The 13,609-nt window shown below is 38.9% G+C and overlaps 1 protein-coding gene across 30 annotated transcripts in view; it reads right to left on the reverse strand.

Moving 5' to 3' along the window:
* LOC121961980 (receptor-type tyrosine-protein phosphatase delta-like) overlaps positions 1–13,609 on the reverse strand; it is a 406,358-nt gene that overhangs the window by 222,743 nt on the left and 170,006 nt on the right. For all 30 annotated transcript variants that reach the window (XM_088073842.1, XM_088073833.1, XM_088073840.1 and 27 more), the window contains exons 6-7: positions 11,186–11,295; positions 750–793 (exon numbers count right to left, since the gene is read on the reverse strand). The gene's annotated coding sequence lies outside the window, so the exon portion shown is untranslated. The remainder of the gene's footprint in view (positions 1–749; positions 794–11,185; positions 11,296–13,609) is intronic.

The raw sequence follows: 13,609 nt of genomic DNA on the forward strand, positions 1-13,609 counted from the left end.
TATCATGTCAACTCAATCCATCTCCGCCAAACTTAACTTGCATATAAGCGGAGACTTCAGCCTTTCAGTATCTGTCTCACCTCTCCGCCAGTGACCACCTACCCCTCCACCTCCCCATCCTTCATTTGTCCGAAACACATTCCATCCCGCCACTTCATTCCCCTACTTCATCCTTCACATGTTCTCAAATTTATTTCTCTCTATCTCTCTCCCCTGGTCAGCCCACTTCCCTCCCTCCATCTCGCCCTATCTCTCTGCTGCTCTCCTTGCTCAGTGACAGTCTCATCACACTCTATCAATCAGGCTTGTGAGGCCGGGGCGCAGTGCAGCACAGCATCGCACAGTCCTAGTCTGGTCCCATCAGTGCCAGTCAGTCTCCCTCACTCTCTCAGTCACTTTAAAAAGGTTTAGGTTGCCAGATATAGTCTGTTTCCCCCCAGCCCCATCTCAGGTCGGGAGATGGAAGGGATCGAGCTGGAGTCAAGATTCAGCTCAGCTCTTGGTTTGATATCACTCGACATGTTCTCAGTCCTGCTTCGACACTCGAAAATATAAAAATTCGCTTTAAAACAAAGATGTAAATGTGGACACGTGATCAGCTGGCTTGAAAATTCGGAAACATAAAGAAAACACAGCATGTGGGCGCCCTTGATGTGTCGCATGGGATTTAAGAAAATGGGAAATGATGCAAAACAGAGGTCAGAACATTCTTGTCCTACGCTCATCAGCTATTCTTTTCAGTCTCTTACCTGCCGCAGGCCTCATCCTGTGGTTGACGTCTCAGGAAAGAGAACTGCATAAATGAGAAAGACAGAGAGGAATAGGACGGGGATGAATCGCTTAATCAGCCTGTATGTGTGGAGGAAAGAGTGGGTATTTCTGTGCATTTATGACAAACGGCAAGGGAGGCTTCATAAAAATAAAGCACTGATGAAGTTCACTTAACAGTATTTGCCATTAAAACTGTTCTTGTTATGTTCATTTTAATTAGTTAATTACTCAGCACCAATACGTAGAAAATATATAGTAAAGACATACAGGATCCTTGTTTTGGAACCAAATTTTAGTCAAAGGAACAGAAAAGTGCGTGCGCAGTCAAGAATGACTTAACCACAGTTATCGATTGGCTTTGTGAATTATAATGAAAACAAGTGTAATTACATTTCCCTTTAAGTAGCACAACAAATTAGGCTTGTGAGTTATTCTGGAAGCAAAGAGGAGGGAAAAAAAGAAGTCTTGCATTTAATGTGCTGGGAAGATTTTCTCCGGCTATTTTCTTGCTAAATGCATTAGCAGATGCTGCTGTGCCCATACAAGCCTGTGGTCTAATATTCTTGTAAATGATTAGCTACTTATTTAACCAACAGGGTGAAATGTGCTTTGGGTGGTTACAACAAAAATGAGTTTGGGGATAAACATTTTTTTTTTAGCTACAGTGGGTGAGCTTTAATTTGACTCATTATCTTTTAAAATGTTATTGTAGGGTTTTATGGCAGTCAAATGAGATGATTAGCGGTGATGATTATGAATGTCATGATTACAGTGGTCTCTCTGCCCGAAACTTCTCATTCGTGCTAAATCACAGTTAATTTTCTGTGTGAACTTAGTTGGCAGATTTTTATGTAAAAACGGAAATGGAGGCAAACAAAACTGGCTCCTTAGTTGCATTAAAAAGGTGTTTTATTACATAGTTTAGGGTCCGAATGTGTGAATAACAGAGAAACATAATTACCCAGGTGAGGATATGGTGAATTCCTAGCCCCTTCAGCCTGACTTCATCAGCAGTGTGTTTTTGCTGAGTTCCTTGTTATCTGCTTTCTCTCTATACACCCTGTTCATGCTAATGAATCCACAAATTAAATTGTAGAACAGAGGAATATTAGGGCGCCTGCCGTTTTGATGTGGTGAGGAATACTCAATTAGGCTGGATTTGGCCCCCGTAATTATTACATTATAGCTAAGATAAGTGTTCAATGGCAACAAATGCTTTGATGGACTCCATTCTGTAACAAAGGCAACGGGTGAGCAAAGACGAAAATGCCAGAACAGAAGAGCGAAGGGGTAAAGTGAAACAAAAAAAAAAGCAAGTGAGAAAGTGACAAGAAAGCTATCGCACGGGAGCTCCTGTCTGCAGCAGCCATATTTCATTACACAGCACCAAAGCTTAGGAGGCAATCAAGCATATTTAGCCATCCTCGTCTCGCCCCCCCAAAGCAATTATTACTCCCCAGTTTTTTACTGTGCTTTGCCATGGGGAAAATGAACCGCAGTACTTATCAGCTCAATGCATACACAAGTGACTGGGGTGGAGGACATGTAGGTGTGCATGTGTGTGTGTGTGAGCAAGGGCATGCGCGGATGCTTTGTTTATGTTTTGGGGAGGTGCTGGAGGGGAGGGGAGCAGCGAGCTGACCACTAGTGAGCAATAGGTTACCTTTTTCAATCCCATTAGCTCGCTAACATCAGCACATTTAGGGGCAGCGGGCGGAGCTAGCAGAGATACAGAGATAACCATAAACATGTCACCAAAAATGCATTGTTATTTGCATTCATATTGGAAAGAGCCAAATTGATGTGGGGTCAAACAGGGAAGGTGAGGGTTTATGACCTGTGCATAGCTCTGCTGTCAGCAGCTCTGATCTATCGGACCGACCAGCCTTGTCAGGCTTTACGCCTGATTATATTATCATGGCTGACGATCAATGCGAATGAATGATCGTTCATCCGCAAAGGGGAGTAGAATGAATAAAATGTAAACAGGACGTTCTTTAGCAACACAGCGAATGGAAATGCATTTCCCATCCTGCAGTCATCTAGTTAAGTGATGCATTGCATGCCAGTGCAACACAAAACACTTTCGAAATACTTTGGCTGTCTCTTGCTCTTTTATTCAGCCTGTGTGTTTTTTTGAAATATTATCTAGCAGTAATAGAGTGAAGCAGCAGAACTGTGGAATAAAAAAAACAAACATACTTCACTATTCTGTGGGTTTTGAGCAGCTAATGTGCACTCATTTGGGTGGCGCAGCCGCCAACTGCAGCATTAGTCCCCATCTGGGAACTTGTGTTTTGGTGAAAGTGCTTCTCCATTTGTGAGACTCTTCAGTTCTGGGCATCCTCCCCAAGCCCATAACTCAACGTCCCTCTATCACTCCCATGCGACTGGCTGTCATAATCATCAGCATTATGCTACCTCAATGGGCCTGATTTACAAGTCTGGACATGGCACCAGCTCTGCGCCAAGGGGTAAACATGAGGCTGTTTGCTATCGCCAAGCCTATTTCTCCCTACTGCATTTAATGGGGAGGAGAGACCGACATTCATAACAGAAAAAGAGCTTTTTAGATCTATGATTTGTTTACAAGACTGCAAATAATACCCTGAAAAAGTCTCAGATTGTGTTCAAAATTGTTAATATAGGCATTATTTTTGCATTTTTTTCAGCTGCTTTAAGTGATTTAACCCTTTGAAACCTGAGCAAATAGGCTTGATTTCTAAGCCAATGGGATGGCAATGGGCAACTTAACAGGAAATGTCCCAATAAATTTGCAAAAAATTACAAAAAAAATGCAAGAAAATTACCTTAAAATAGGCACAAAAAAAGTAAGTAAGTAAAAAAACCAAACTAACAAATAATACACACACACACACACACACACACACACACACACGCACACACATATATATACTGTATATATATTTCTTTTTTTATTTTTCTGTAACATTATTTTAAATATACTAATTGAGAGAATTGCAGTTTTCTGGAAAAGAAATACCCCTGGCTAAATTTCAGATAATTTCCTTGACACCTTTTTCTAATTTTTTCAGGTCAAGTTGCTCTTAATGTTTTTCCTGCCTTTTTGAAAGAAATCAGAGCTTATTTTCTCAGGTTTCAGAGGTTTAAATGCAAGTGAAAGGTGTTTGAATGCAGCACAAGACAACTGATATTGTTCGAGGTGTTACAGGGTTAAGACACAATGTAGCATAAATAAATGTATGCATTTATTATTTGAGAGAGTGAGAGTCTGTTTGAATTTCTGAGTAGCTTGAGCTTTTTTTTCTTTTGGACCCTTTCCACAACATGTCAGGTGGGTCATGTGTTATGTATCTGTCCATTTTGCTTAATGAGGGATGGTCTACATTTTTCCCGACAGAGCATGGGAGGGTCTTTTGTTTCCTAACATCATATTTAGATTTTATTTCTGCCTTTGCAAGGAAAAGAATGACAAAATAGTTATAATTACAGTTTCTTTAAAGGTGCACTTTGCCCCTGCAGGACCACAGTCTAGTCTCGGTTGCTCATCATGAACAACTGGTGGCCCGGAGGGCAAATAAGTCACTTTTGTGGAACACAAGATTTTCGTGGTTATGCGATTTAAATTTACTAAAGGAAACATATCAAATGCACCATAATTAGTTAGTCTGTATCATAATTCAGTTCAGCATGGCATATTACCCAGTTCACTCAATCATGGCAGAAACAACTGTTTCTTTATTTGAAATGAATAATGACTCATATTCACTATTTTGTTATGTTTCCACAACTCCAACAATTAATGATTTTTTAACAGTTGAAGCAATGTAAAAATTAATAATTAAGATATGGTTTAAACCCCATTGAAAATAATTTGCATTTTTTTCCATTTTTGTTAATACTGGAGTCCAAAGAAAATATTTTTTTAAAAACCCTCAGGAGGGCCTTGCTTAAAAAACAAAACAAACAAACAAACAAGAAAATCATTTTATTATTTTGTTCAGTCTCTCATTCTTGTAATATATTTTTATAAATGAGTTATTTCTGTCAAAAAATGAAGTACCTGTATATTTAGTTGAAAAATAAAAAAGATGGAATGTCAAATACTATTAAGTTGTATAAAACTAAATTGCAGTCAGACTACATATGCAAGACCTTCCCTCTCCCATTGCCTCAGATATTGAAATATAGTGTCTTTCATGGAGTAATGATATGTCTTATAATATGTCTTTGGACTTTGATCATACTTTTTGTCACCTTGAGGCAGCACCTGGCCCTTCCCTTAACCCTCTCACTCGTTCCATAATATTATATTAGCCCATATTCATCCACACATTGCGCCTGCTAAGTGATAGGCCACATAAATCAATTTTTATATATACACACACAATAACTGTTATATGCGGCTTCCAAACCGCCTGCTGATAGCTGCCATTTCTTATCACTCCAGTTGAATATAGCGCCGTTATGAAGGCACTTTCGTTGCTGTCCAAATGGAAGAGACTGAGAGAGAGGGAATGCATTTTTTTTTTTTTTGTTCAAATTACTTAAGCTGCCTACAAAGCTCTTTGTAAAGGGCCATGGTTATGAAAATTCACTGAAAAGAGAAGGGAGTCTGGTACAGTAGGAGAACAGTCTTGATGACAGAGAATCACCTTTATTCCTGTGAATTTTTCTCACTGTGTTATGTGCAGTTTCTGTGATTCCCGTGTTCAGACAGTATGTATTTTACAATAAACTCACACTGACAAATATAATCAGAAAGCACAGAAATATGTGCAGCTTTCTTGTGACTTTCGTGGAAGTAATAATATCTATAAAGCAAAATCCCGAGTCTTCTTTTGATCACTCCGGCACATGAATAGACCCTCTCAGTTTCTTTATGTTTCTGCTTCTAAAGAAATTGTGAGAGTAATTCTGCCATCTGCGGTATTAATTTGAAACGCCTAATACATGAGCTAATCAAGCATGTTTATTTTCCCTCTTGTTGAGTTGTGGGCTTTAACGTCTGCAAGGAAATGTGTATCCCGTAGTTAATGAACTAAGCTAAAATGAGCTCTCATAACTGTGAAGTGAAATCATGGAAAACACAAAGCCCATATCCTCCATCTCTTCTGCTCATAAGGCTCCAGCAAGGGAGAATTTGATTTTTCTCCAAATGGCATCAAGTATAGGTGTTACGCTAGCAGGGAGGGCCCATCGGCGGGCAGTGTGATGTCGTGAGAGCATTTGATAGACAATGGCACAGCAGGAGAACGAGGAGAGGAAGTGGGATTCGGGACTACAGAGCCAAGAGACACTTTCTCTTTCACTCTCTTGCTCCCCAACTGCTCCCAGTGCCAGAGACATGGGCCGCTGCACAGACAGATGGCGAGGAGGTGTGTGATGCGGGGTGTGTGTGTGTGCGCGTGTGCGCGCGAGTGGTGGGTGGTGACGCCATTCTGCTTTGTGCAAGTGCAAGAGATGGAGTGCCAGAGATATAAGGGGAGAAAATGAAGGAGGGAAAAGCACTGCAGAGGTGTGTGTCTACGAGAGCGGTGACTTTCTAATGCAGGCATTAATCCACATGCTCTTTTTTTTTTATTCCACATCCAAATAGCTTGTGTACTTCATTACAGCAGCAATAAAAGTTCATTTGCGCTGTCACTTTGCACTCAGCCGTCATACTGCGCAGAGAAAGGGACCTCTCCTGATGATGAGAGGCACACCTACTGGAAGAGCTGTGGGTGTGAGGAGGATGTGGGTGGAAAGATTGTGTATTGACTGACTGCCATCTACTGGATTTTATTATAATTTCAATACAAACTATTTTATTATCGTGACTCCTTTTGCATGAAGTGTATGCATACATGTATTGCTCTCAAATGATTGTGATTTACTGTAACCGTGCAAGCTGCATGTACATATCTAAAGCTCTGTAGACAGAAATTAATAGCTAATTTACTCTGTATGTTTGTCTTACATGTCTCCTTTTTCTGTTTATTATTTAGGAGATGAGATTTTTCTTTAAAAGAGATCCTCAGAGCAAAAAATAGCATCTTTTAAAGTAGACCTTTTTAAGAAATTCACCAAAACATTAAGAAGCTAATGTTTAATTTTACATAACAATTTAAGACATGCACCGTTTCTGAATTCTTAGATAACGAGTAAAAAAAGACCCCCACCCCCCCAAAAAAAAGACTTAATTTGGTGTTAAAAAAAGGACCAGAAGGAATTTTAAAATGATTCCATATTCATCAAATGCTGGCATGTAAATCTATGGCACTTACTTCAATGATGGGAGGTCAATATCACTGCTTTAGATGAAGTCACTTTATGGACAAATGGTGATACACAGCACCATCTTGTGGTTGTATTTCACTGGATAACTTGGGCATAACGCCACTGAAAAATAGCCAAAAACATACATTTGATGATTTAATTTAAAAGAAGAATATGCTAAATATTAGTCTCCTAAAAGTTTGACAGTAAAGGAGATATATATGAGCATTTCTCTTTCATTTCTTTAGGGGAGTATGGTATGCAGAGGTTTTAATTGACTGTATCATAACACTTGCTTTTGCCATGTGGACATTTACAATAGATGTTTGCACTGTGATATTGAATGAGGAAGGATGTAATTAATCATATCTACAAGCAGCCAATGCTATTTTGTGTTAGGTTAGGGTTATTTTTCTGGATGCACATGCTTATATTTGTGTGCTTGAGAGTGAGATTTTATAATGCATTTCAAAAGGCACCCTAACCATTACCTGTCACGCGACTAATGAGCAGCCAGCGTGCAGTTAACGGTCATGAAATATGCGCCAGACTTAAATACCTCATCCATAGCGCCTTGAGATAAATTCCTGCATTTCATTAAACATACACGGCAGCTCGGCTCGGCTGTAAAATTATTCCTCCTTTGGAGAGGAATAAAGTGAATTTTCTATGCTTTGTTCTTAATAATCACAATGGCTATGTAACGTTGGAGAATTTGCACTTTTATTACGACAAATTAGAGAAGGCTATAAATTTGGAACCACAACACATCCACTTATTTGAACCTCCTGATACACAGAGCACACGGTGTGGTACGCACTGTACTTAAGGAGGTAATTTGGAGGTTATCATAAGTTGTCACTAATCATTTAATATTGTCCTTTTTTATTTCCTGATCTACTATGGCCAGTACTTCAATCTCTAATCCTGTCTGTTTGTGGCTTAGTAAAGATTCACCCTGGGAAACCGCTAGCTGCTATCTGACATGAAACAGATTTGATCCATTTTCCAGAGCATATCTGTCTTTTTCAGACAGGCTGTTTTCAAAAGAAATATGTCAGCAGTCTGGGGATTATGCTTTTTTTTTTTTTTTTTTTTCTAATCACCAAAAGACCCAACCTGCCCGACATTTCTTTGGTTCGACAATGTAGCGCGCCGAGCAAAAGTCTTTTTCCCATTTAGATGCTTATTTTGATCTTCTTTTATTCTTATTGTGTTGGTACAATCAGATGTATTAACCATTAGCTCCACGCTCTGTTGAGTTACATGATTATCTTGTGCAAATAAAAAGTGATTTAGCAGAGGAAAAAAGCAGAAGATGGACTAATTTCACAACCTTGTTCTAGTGATGTTGAGCGAATAGACTCATCATCATTCATCCAGATTTGCTCTTCTAAGAGTGAGCACGAGGAGTTGGCACGGTTTGCTCTTTTGGGGAATATACCATCTATCAAAGCATTCTGGATGTGAATATTTGGGTAAACATTTTGCCTCTCTTGCCTCCTGACAGCTTTTCCACATTCAGAGAACACTGTGCTTCATGTGTTCAATGTGAAAAATTAGATGTATACAGTGAACGTCTTTAGAGGGCTTTCTTGCCCTGAGTCAGGGCTCACAGGCAATTCCTACTCTTATGCAGTGTTTTTTTTTTTTTTTGTTGCTAACCGGCTGATGTCGAGAGCACTCAAGTGTAAGCACACAACATGTGGGATGAGCGTGATGGATTCCAAGTATCGCTGGTAGTTATTTGTGGCGTGCCTATAACCACAATTCCCCAGCCACAGCTTATTGCAGGGTGAAGCTGAGCGAGATATACTCTGAGGCTGGCATAAAGCCACTGGACTTTGTAATAATTCATCGGCCAAAAAGCCCTCCATGTACTCACCGTGCAATATTTATACCCTGCTGAATGTATTTTCTCAGCTACATCATCGCACAGGCCCAGGGCAGGGATTTTCTCTTCTGAGAACAGGCTTTAGTATTTCAGACCTTAGTTAAATCTGGGAAACAATTCTCTCAATTTGTCTCATGATCACATTCTGTCTGCTTGGAATGATGCATGTTGCTCCATGCCAATGTCTATTTTTAATTTTTTTTATTTTTTTGTCATATTTTTAATGTCTAAATCTAATCCCACGTTTATATTTTTAGATATCTAGTCTATTCGTCTGGCAGTAAAACTAAATCATATAGATGATAAGTCTGTTTTTAATGATGCTGACAGCAATCATTTGGGGACTACTTTTTAGTGATTATTTACACAACGATGGACATTAAACCACGCTGTCACTGAGTGTGTGTCTGTCCCTCTGTGAGCTTGTCCTCGTATACCCTCTTTCTCTATCCGTAGTCCCCCGTCCAATCCAGTCTGAACCCACAGTGGGGTTTTGTGTCTGTTGTTTGTCTGGTTTTCTTGATTAGCCATTTCTTTGTCTTTTTTTCCCATTTTCCTTTTTTTCTCTTTTATTGTGTGGCTTCATTTTAAATATATTTTCTTTCTCCTCGGAGAGGCTTCACATGAAATGGAAATGCTTCAAAATATGGTTTGAAAACATTTTCCAAAGCGGAGGAGGGTTAATGGACATAAGAAGAAAAAGCATTGGTTCAACATATTCTTACTAATGATGCTCTTAAACATGCAAGCCATTTAGCGGAGCACAAATGTAAAATGCAGCAGTGCTATGAACAGATTTTTTGGTAATCATAAAGCACTAAAATCTTGATTAATATAACTCTGATTTTTTTTCATTATGTGATGAAGTTCTCCTTATCAATATTAAATGTGTTTTGTCTGTGAATCTCAAGCAATTTGGAATTCACAGTCATCCTTTAGTAATACTAAAAGAGAATTCGAAGCAGTATTTTTTTTTTTCAATTTAACAAAAGTAGTAAAAAAATGAGTGTGTGTCATTTTTAATTCATGTATGTATCTATATTTTTTAGGGCAAAGTTGAAATTAAATGTGGTATTCAATAGGTTCTTTTCTATCAGGCCTCACTGTAGTATTTCTGTGCTCCTGAAAAACTCACTGATGACACTACTTCCTTGTCAGAAGCTTCAAATAGTGTCATATGTTTTATGGTATTAAGTCAAATTTTACACAATAATTTGCCGTTCATTCCAAAGAGTCACATAATTTTAAATACAACAGATATTCAATTTTTTGCAACAAAACAAGTGTTATGCTGTGTCTCACTTTATGGTATTTCATACTTAGACTTGCTATTTTGACTGCATAAATGCATTCACACTGACAAGTATTGCAAAATACAGTGCAGCGTGAGTACCCAAATGGTGTACTCATAAGAGCCAAAGAGTTGAGTGTGGAACACTAGACACTCTCCCCCTCAATTGTTGCTATTTTGGCTAAATAGCAGAAGGGGATAAGGCCCCCAGGAGGCACTGAAGGCTTTGAAGCCAATTTTTGTAGTGGCCAAACAGTGGAATTACAATGTCTAAATCCGTCGCATGAAGCCATCGGGCTCAAAAAGGCTTTTTCCCCATAGATCTATAGGTAGCTATAAGTAGCTTGCTTGGCCTATGGACGTCTCTAATGCCCTTGCTGTATGAGCAAAATGATGCGAAAACAGCGGCCTTCACTTGAGTATTTTTATACATGGGAGTTAAACAATATTGGATTCATGTGCCAAAAAAAGGTTTTGGGAAGTGCACAGTAGTATCCAAATTGAGACACAGCTTTAAACCCACTTAGACAAAAGTGGTTTACCTCTAGTTCAATTAAGTTGAACCTGAACTTAACACATATTGAAATTTCCAAAAGGGGTTGATTTTAAGAAATCTTTTAAAAAAATTCTATAATGAGATCATCCTCATGTCATTTACTAAATTAAAATTGTTATTTTTACACCATTCACAAAATCAAGAGAGAACTCCATTTAAATGCAAATACTTGGTTTAAAAAAATCTTTTCTACACAGTTCTGTGTAGGGTTTTTTTCAATGAAATTGCTGTACAAATTTATTCTGAAAGCTGCTTTACTCATATTAGAAGCTTAGAGTAGAGAGAAAAATGCCTCTGCTTATTTTGCAATTAAGCCCTTCTTTTCTCAAGAGTTGATGAGATTAAGTCGTAACTAAATTAGCTACCACAAATTTTAAGTTCACCATGGAAAAGTCTGAGGAAAGCAGCGAAAAACATATGTTCAACTCACCAAGAAATGAGGCTCCACTGTTGGGTTCATGCAGGTGCCAACATGCTGCCCGATGCTGCCGTTTTACCTCGCCGACTCACCAATAATAAGAATGCCCCCTTTGCCCCCACCTAAGAGATGAGAAAAAGTCAGTGGAATAAGGTTTTTATATTAGAGAACTGAAAAGAAAATAAGACAGAAAGCTTGTTTAAAAAAACAAAAAAACAACATACATTAAGGAAACCTACTGAAATAAAGCCAAACGTACAGCTACCATTCTGTCAGTTGGAGCATCAAAGTCTACTAGCATCAACCCACTGCTTGCCTGAGAGGCTTAGTCCATCATTTGAAAGCAAAAGAAATCGGTGGATGAAATGCATTTCTAATATTAGCATGTTTTCATGGCCTATTTTCAACAATGCCCTTATTTATTTACTAAAGCAGAAAGCAGTCAAAATTATACTTATGGGGGAAAGCAAAAGCAAACATGTCAGATTTGATATGTTCATTTAGTCTTTTTTCTACTTCTTTTCATGGTGGTGCATTATGTCTCTCCAGCAACCAGCTTGCATATATTTTTCACCCACTCTTTTGATATTGCACACAACATAACAATAAGACACCTGAGAGTGAATAAAAGAAGAACAAATCTCTAAAATGAAGACTCATCACAAGCACACTTCAGCCTCACTCCATTTTCACTTGTCATTTTGAGAATCTGACTGTATTGTCAAAGGTGTGTGGAGAGTGACAGGCAAGCTACTCAAACTGTGTAAATTTAGTGAAGTCTCAGCATGCAAATGACCATTGCTATCTCTTTTCCACTTGTGCAGACTTGTGTTTGCAATAAAAAAAAAAAAAAAAATGTTACGTTGCCGCCCTTAGGTGAAATCCCAGCTCAAAATAATCATCCAAGGTCAATCTAAAAGACTCCACTTTGCATCGCAGTGGCATCCCCTCAGTGTTATTAGAAAAATATCCTAAATGTTTTCCAACTCATGAGGCCGTATTTGCATAGAATTAACCTCTCAAAAGACATATTAAAGACAGGCCTTAAATCTGACGTGCCTTTGGAATAGCTTATGTGCATTTGCATACCGTTTGCCTCCTGCACAGGTGATAAAGCAGTATTAAGCCTGGATTACAGTATTTGATTTTGTGTATGCGTGTGCATGTTTGTGTGCGTGTGTGTGTGTGTGTGTGTATACAATGAATATATACTTTATACTGTGTACCTGAATGTGTGCAAACTGGAATCTGTTTTAGCTGTTTTGGCATGCGTCCCTATCGCCAGCAGGGCCAACAAGAACAGTGTGCTACGCCTGACTGCCATGTTACTCATGTGACCTCATGAAAGTACAAGTCCCTTCAAGCGGTATAATAAATCATCAGAGCTGGGGCCGGCCCCCAACACATGCTTAGATGCACGCAGACACACACACACACACACACCTTTTTGCTAGCCATAACACAATATATCAAATTTAAGAAGAATGGAGACACAGTCATATCAGATACCCTGACCCTTACAGGTAGCAGGATGGACCAGCAGTCAGTTAGGTCAGACCACACATCACAATGGAAGGCCTCTCTCTTGACCCCATGGATGGCCATACCCATTAAAGTATCCTTGAACACGATAATTAACCTCTGCTCTGCTCTGGGGTGACCTGGCAACATCTCTGCCTTAAACAGAGGAGATTAAATGGAAATGTGTCCCTGAGGGTTGATTAAAAATATACTTTGTATATTATGAGGCTAACTTAACATTAAAGGAACAATGTGTTCGATTTAGGGGGATTTAGTGGTATCTAGCAGTTACAGATTGCAACCAGCAATCTGTAAACCAGCAATTGGATGCTCCTTAATTTAGCCAATGTTTTGTTCGGCCATTCAAGGCTACTGTAAAAACATGTTATGGCCAAATGTTTATTGCTGTATATAAGGCAAAGCAAGGCAAGTTTATTTTTATAGCACCCTTCAGACACAAGGCAATTCAAAGTGCTGTACAGGGGCACAGAAAATTGTGAAATACAATAATAAAAATAAAACCTTAAAATTACATTCAAACACTAAAAGCGAATGAAAGAGCAAGTCCCACCCATTCTTCTAGTCTGTGGACCAGTATCTTATGGTCGACTATATCAAATGCAGCACTGAGATCCAGCAACACCAAAACTGAAACTTCTGATGCACCACTATTCAGATGAATATCATTTAAAACTCTGACACGTGCAGTCTCAGTGCTGTGGTGTGACCAAAATCCAGACTGGAATGCATTAAAATAGTTATTTTGAAAAGAAAGTGTTGCTGGTAAACCACTTTTTCAATAATCTTTCCTAGAAATGGCAGGTTTGATATGGGCCTGTAGTTATGCATCCAGACTTGGTTTCTTAAAAGACCTCTCATAACTGCAGTTGTCCGAGCGCATGGAAAAAGGCCTGA

The sequence above is a fragment of the Plectropomus leopardus genome, chromosome 23 (genome assembly GCF_026936395.1).
Source record: "Plectropomus leopardus strain MGB_pleo_1.0 chromosome 23, ASM2693639v1, whole genome shotgun sequence".
In the NCBI taxonomy this organism is placed as follows: Eukaryota; Metazoa; Chordata; class Actinopteri; order Perciformes; family Serranidae; genus Plectropomus; species Plectropomus leopardus.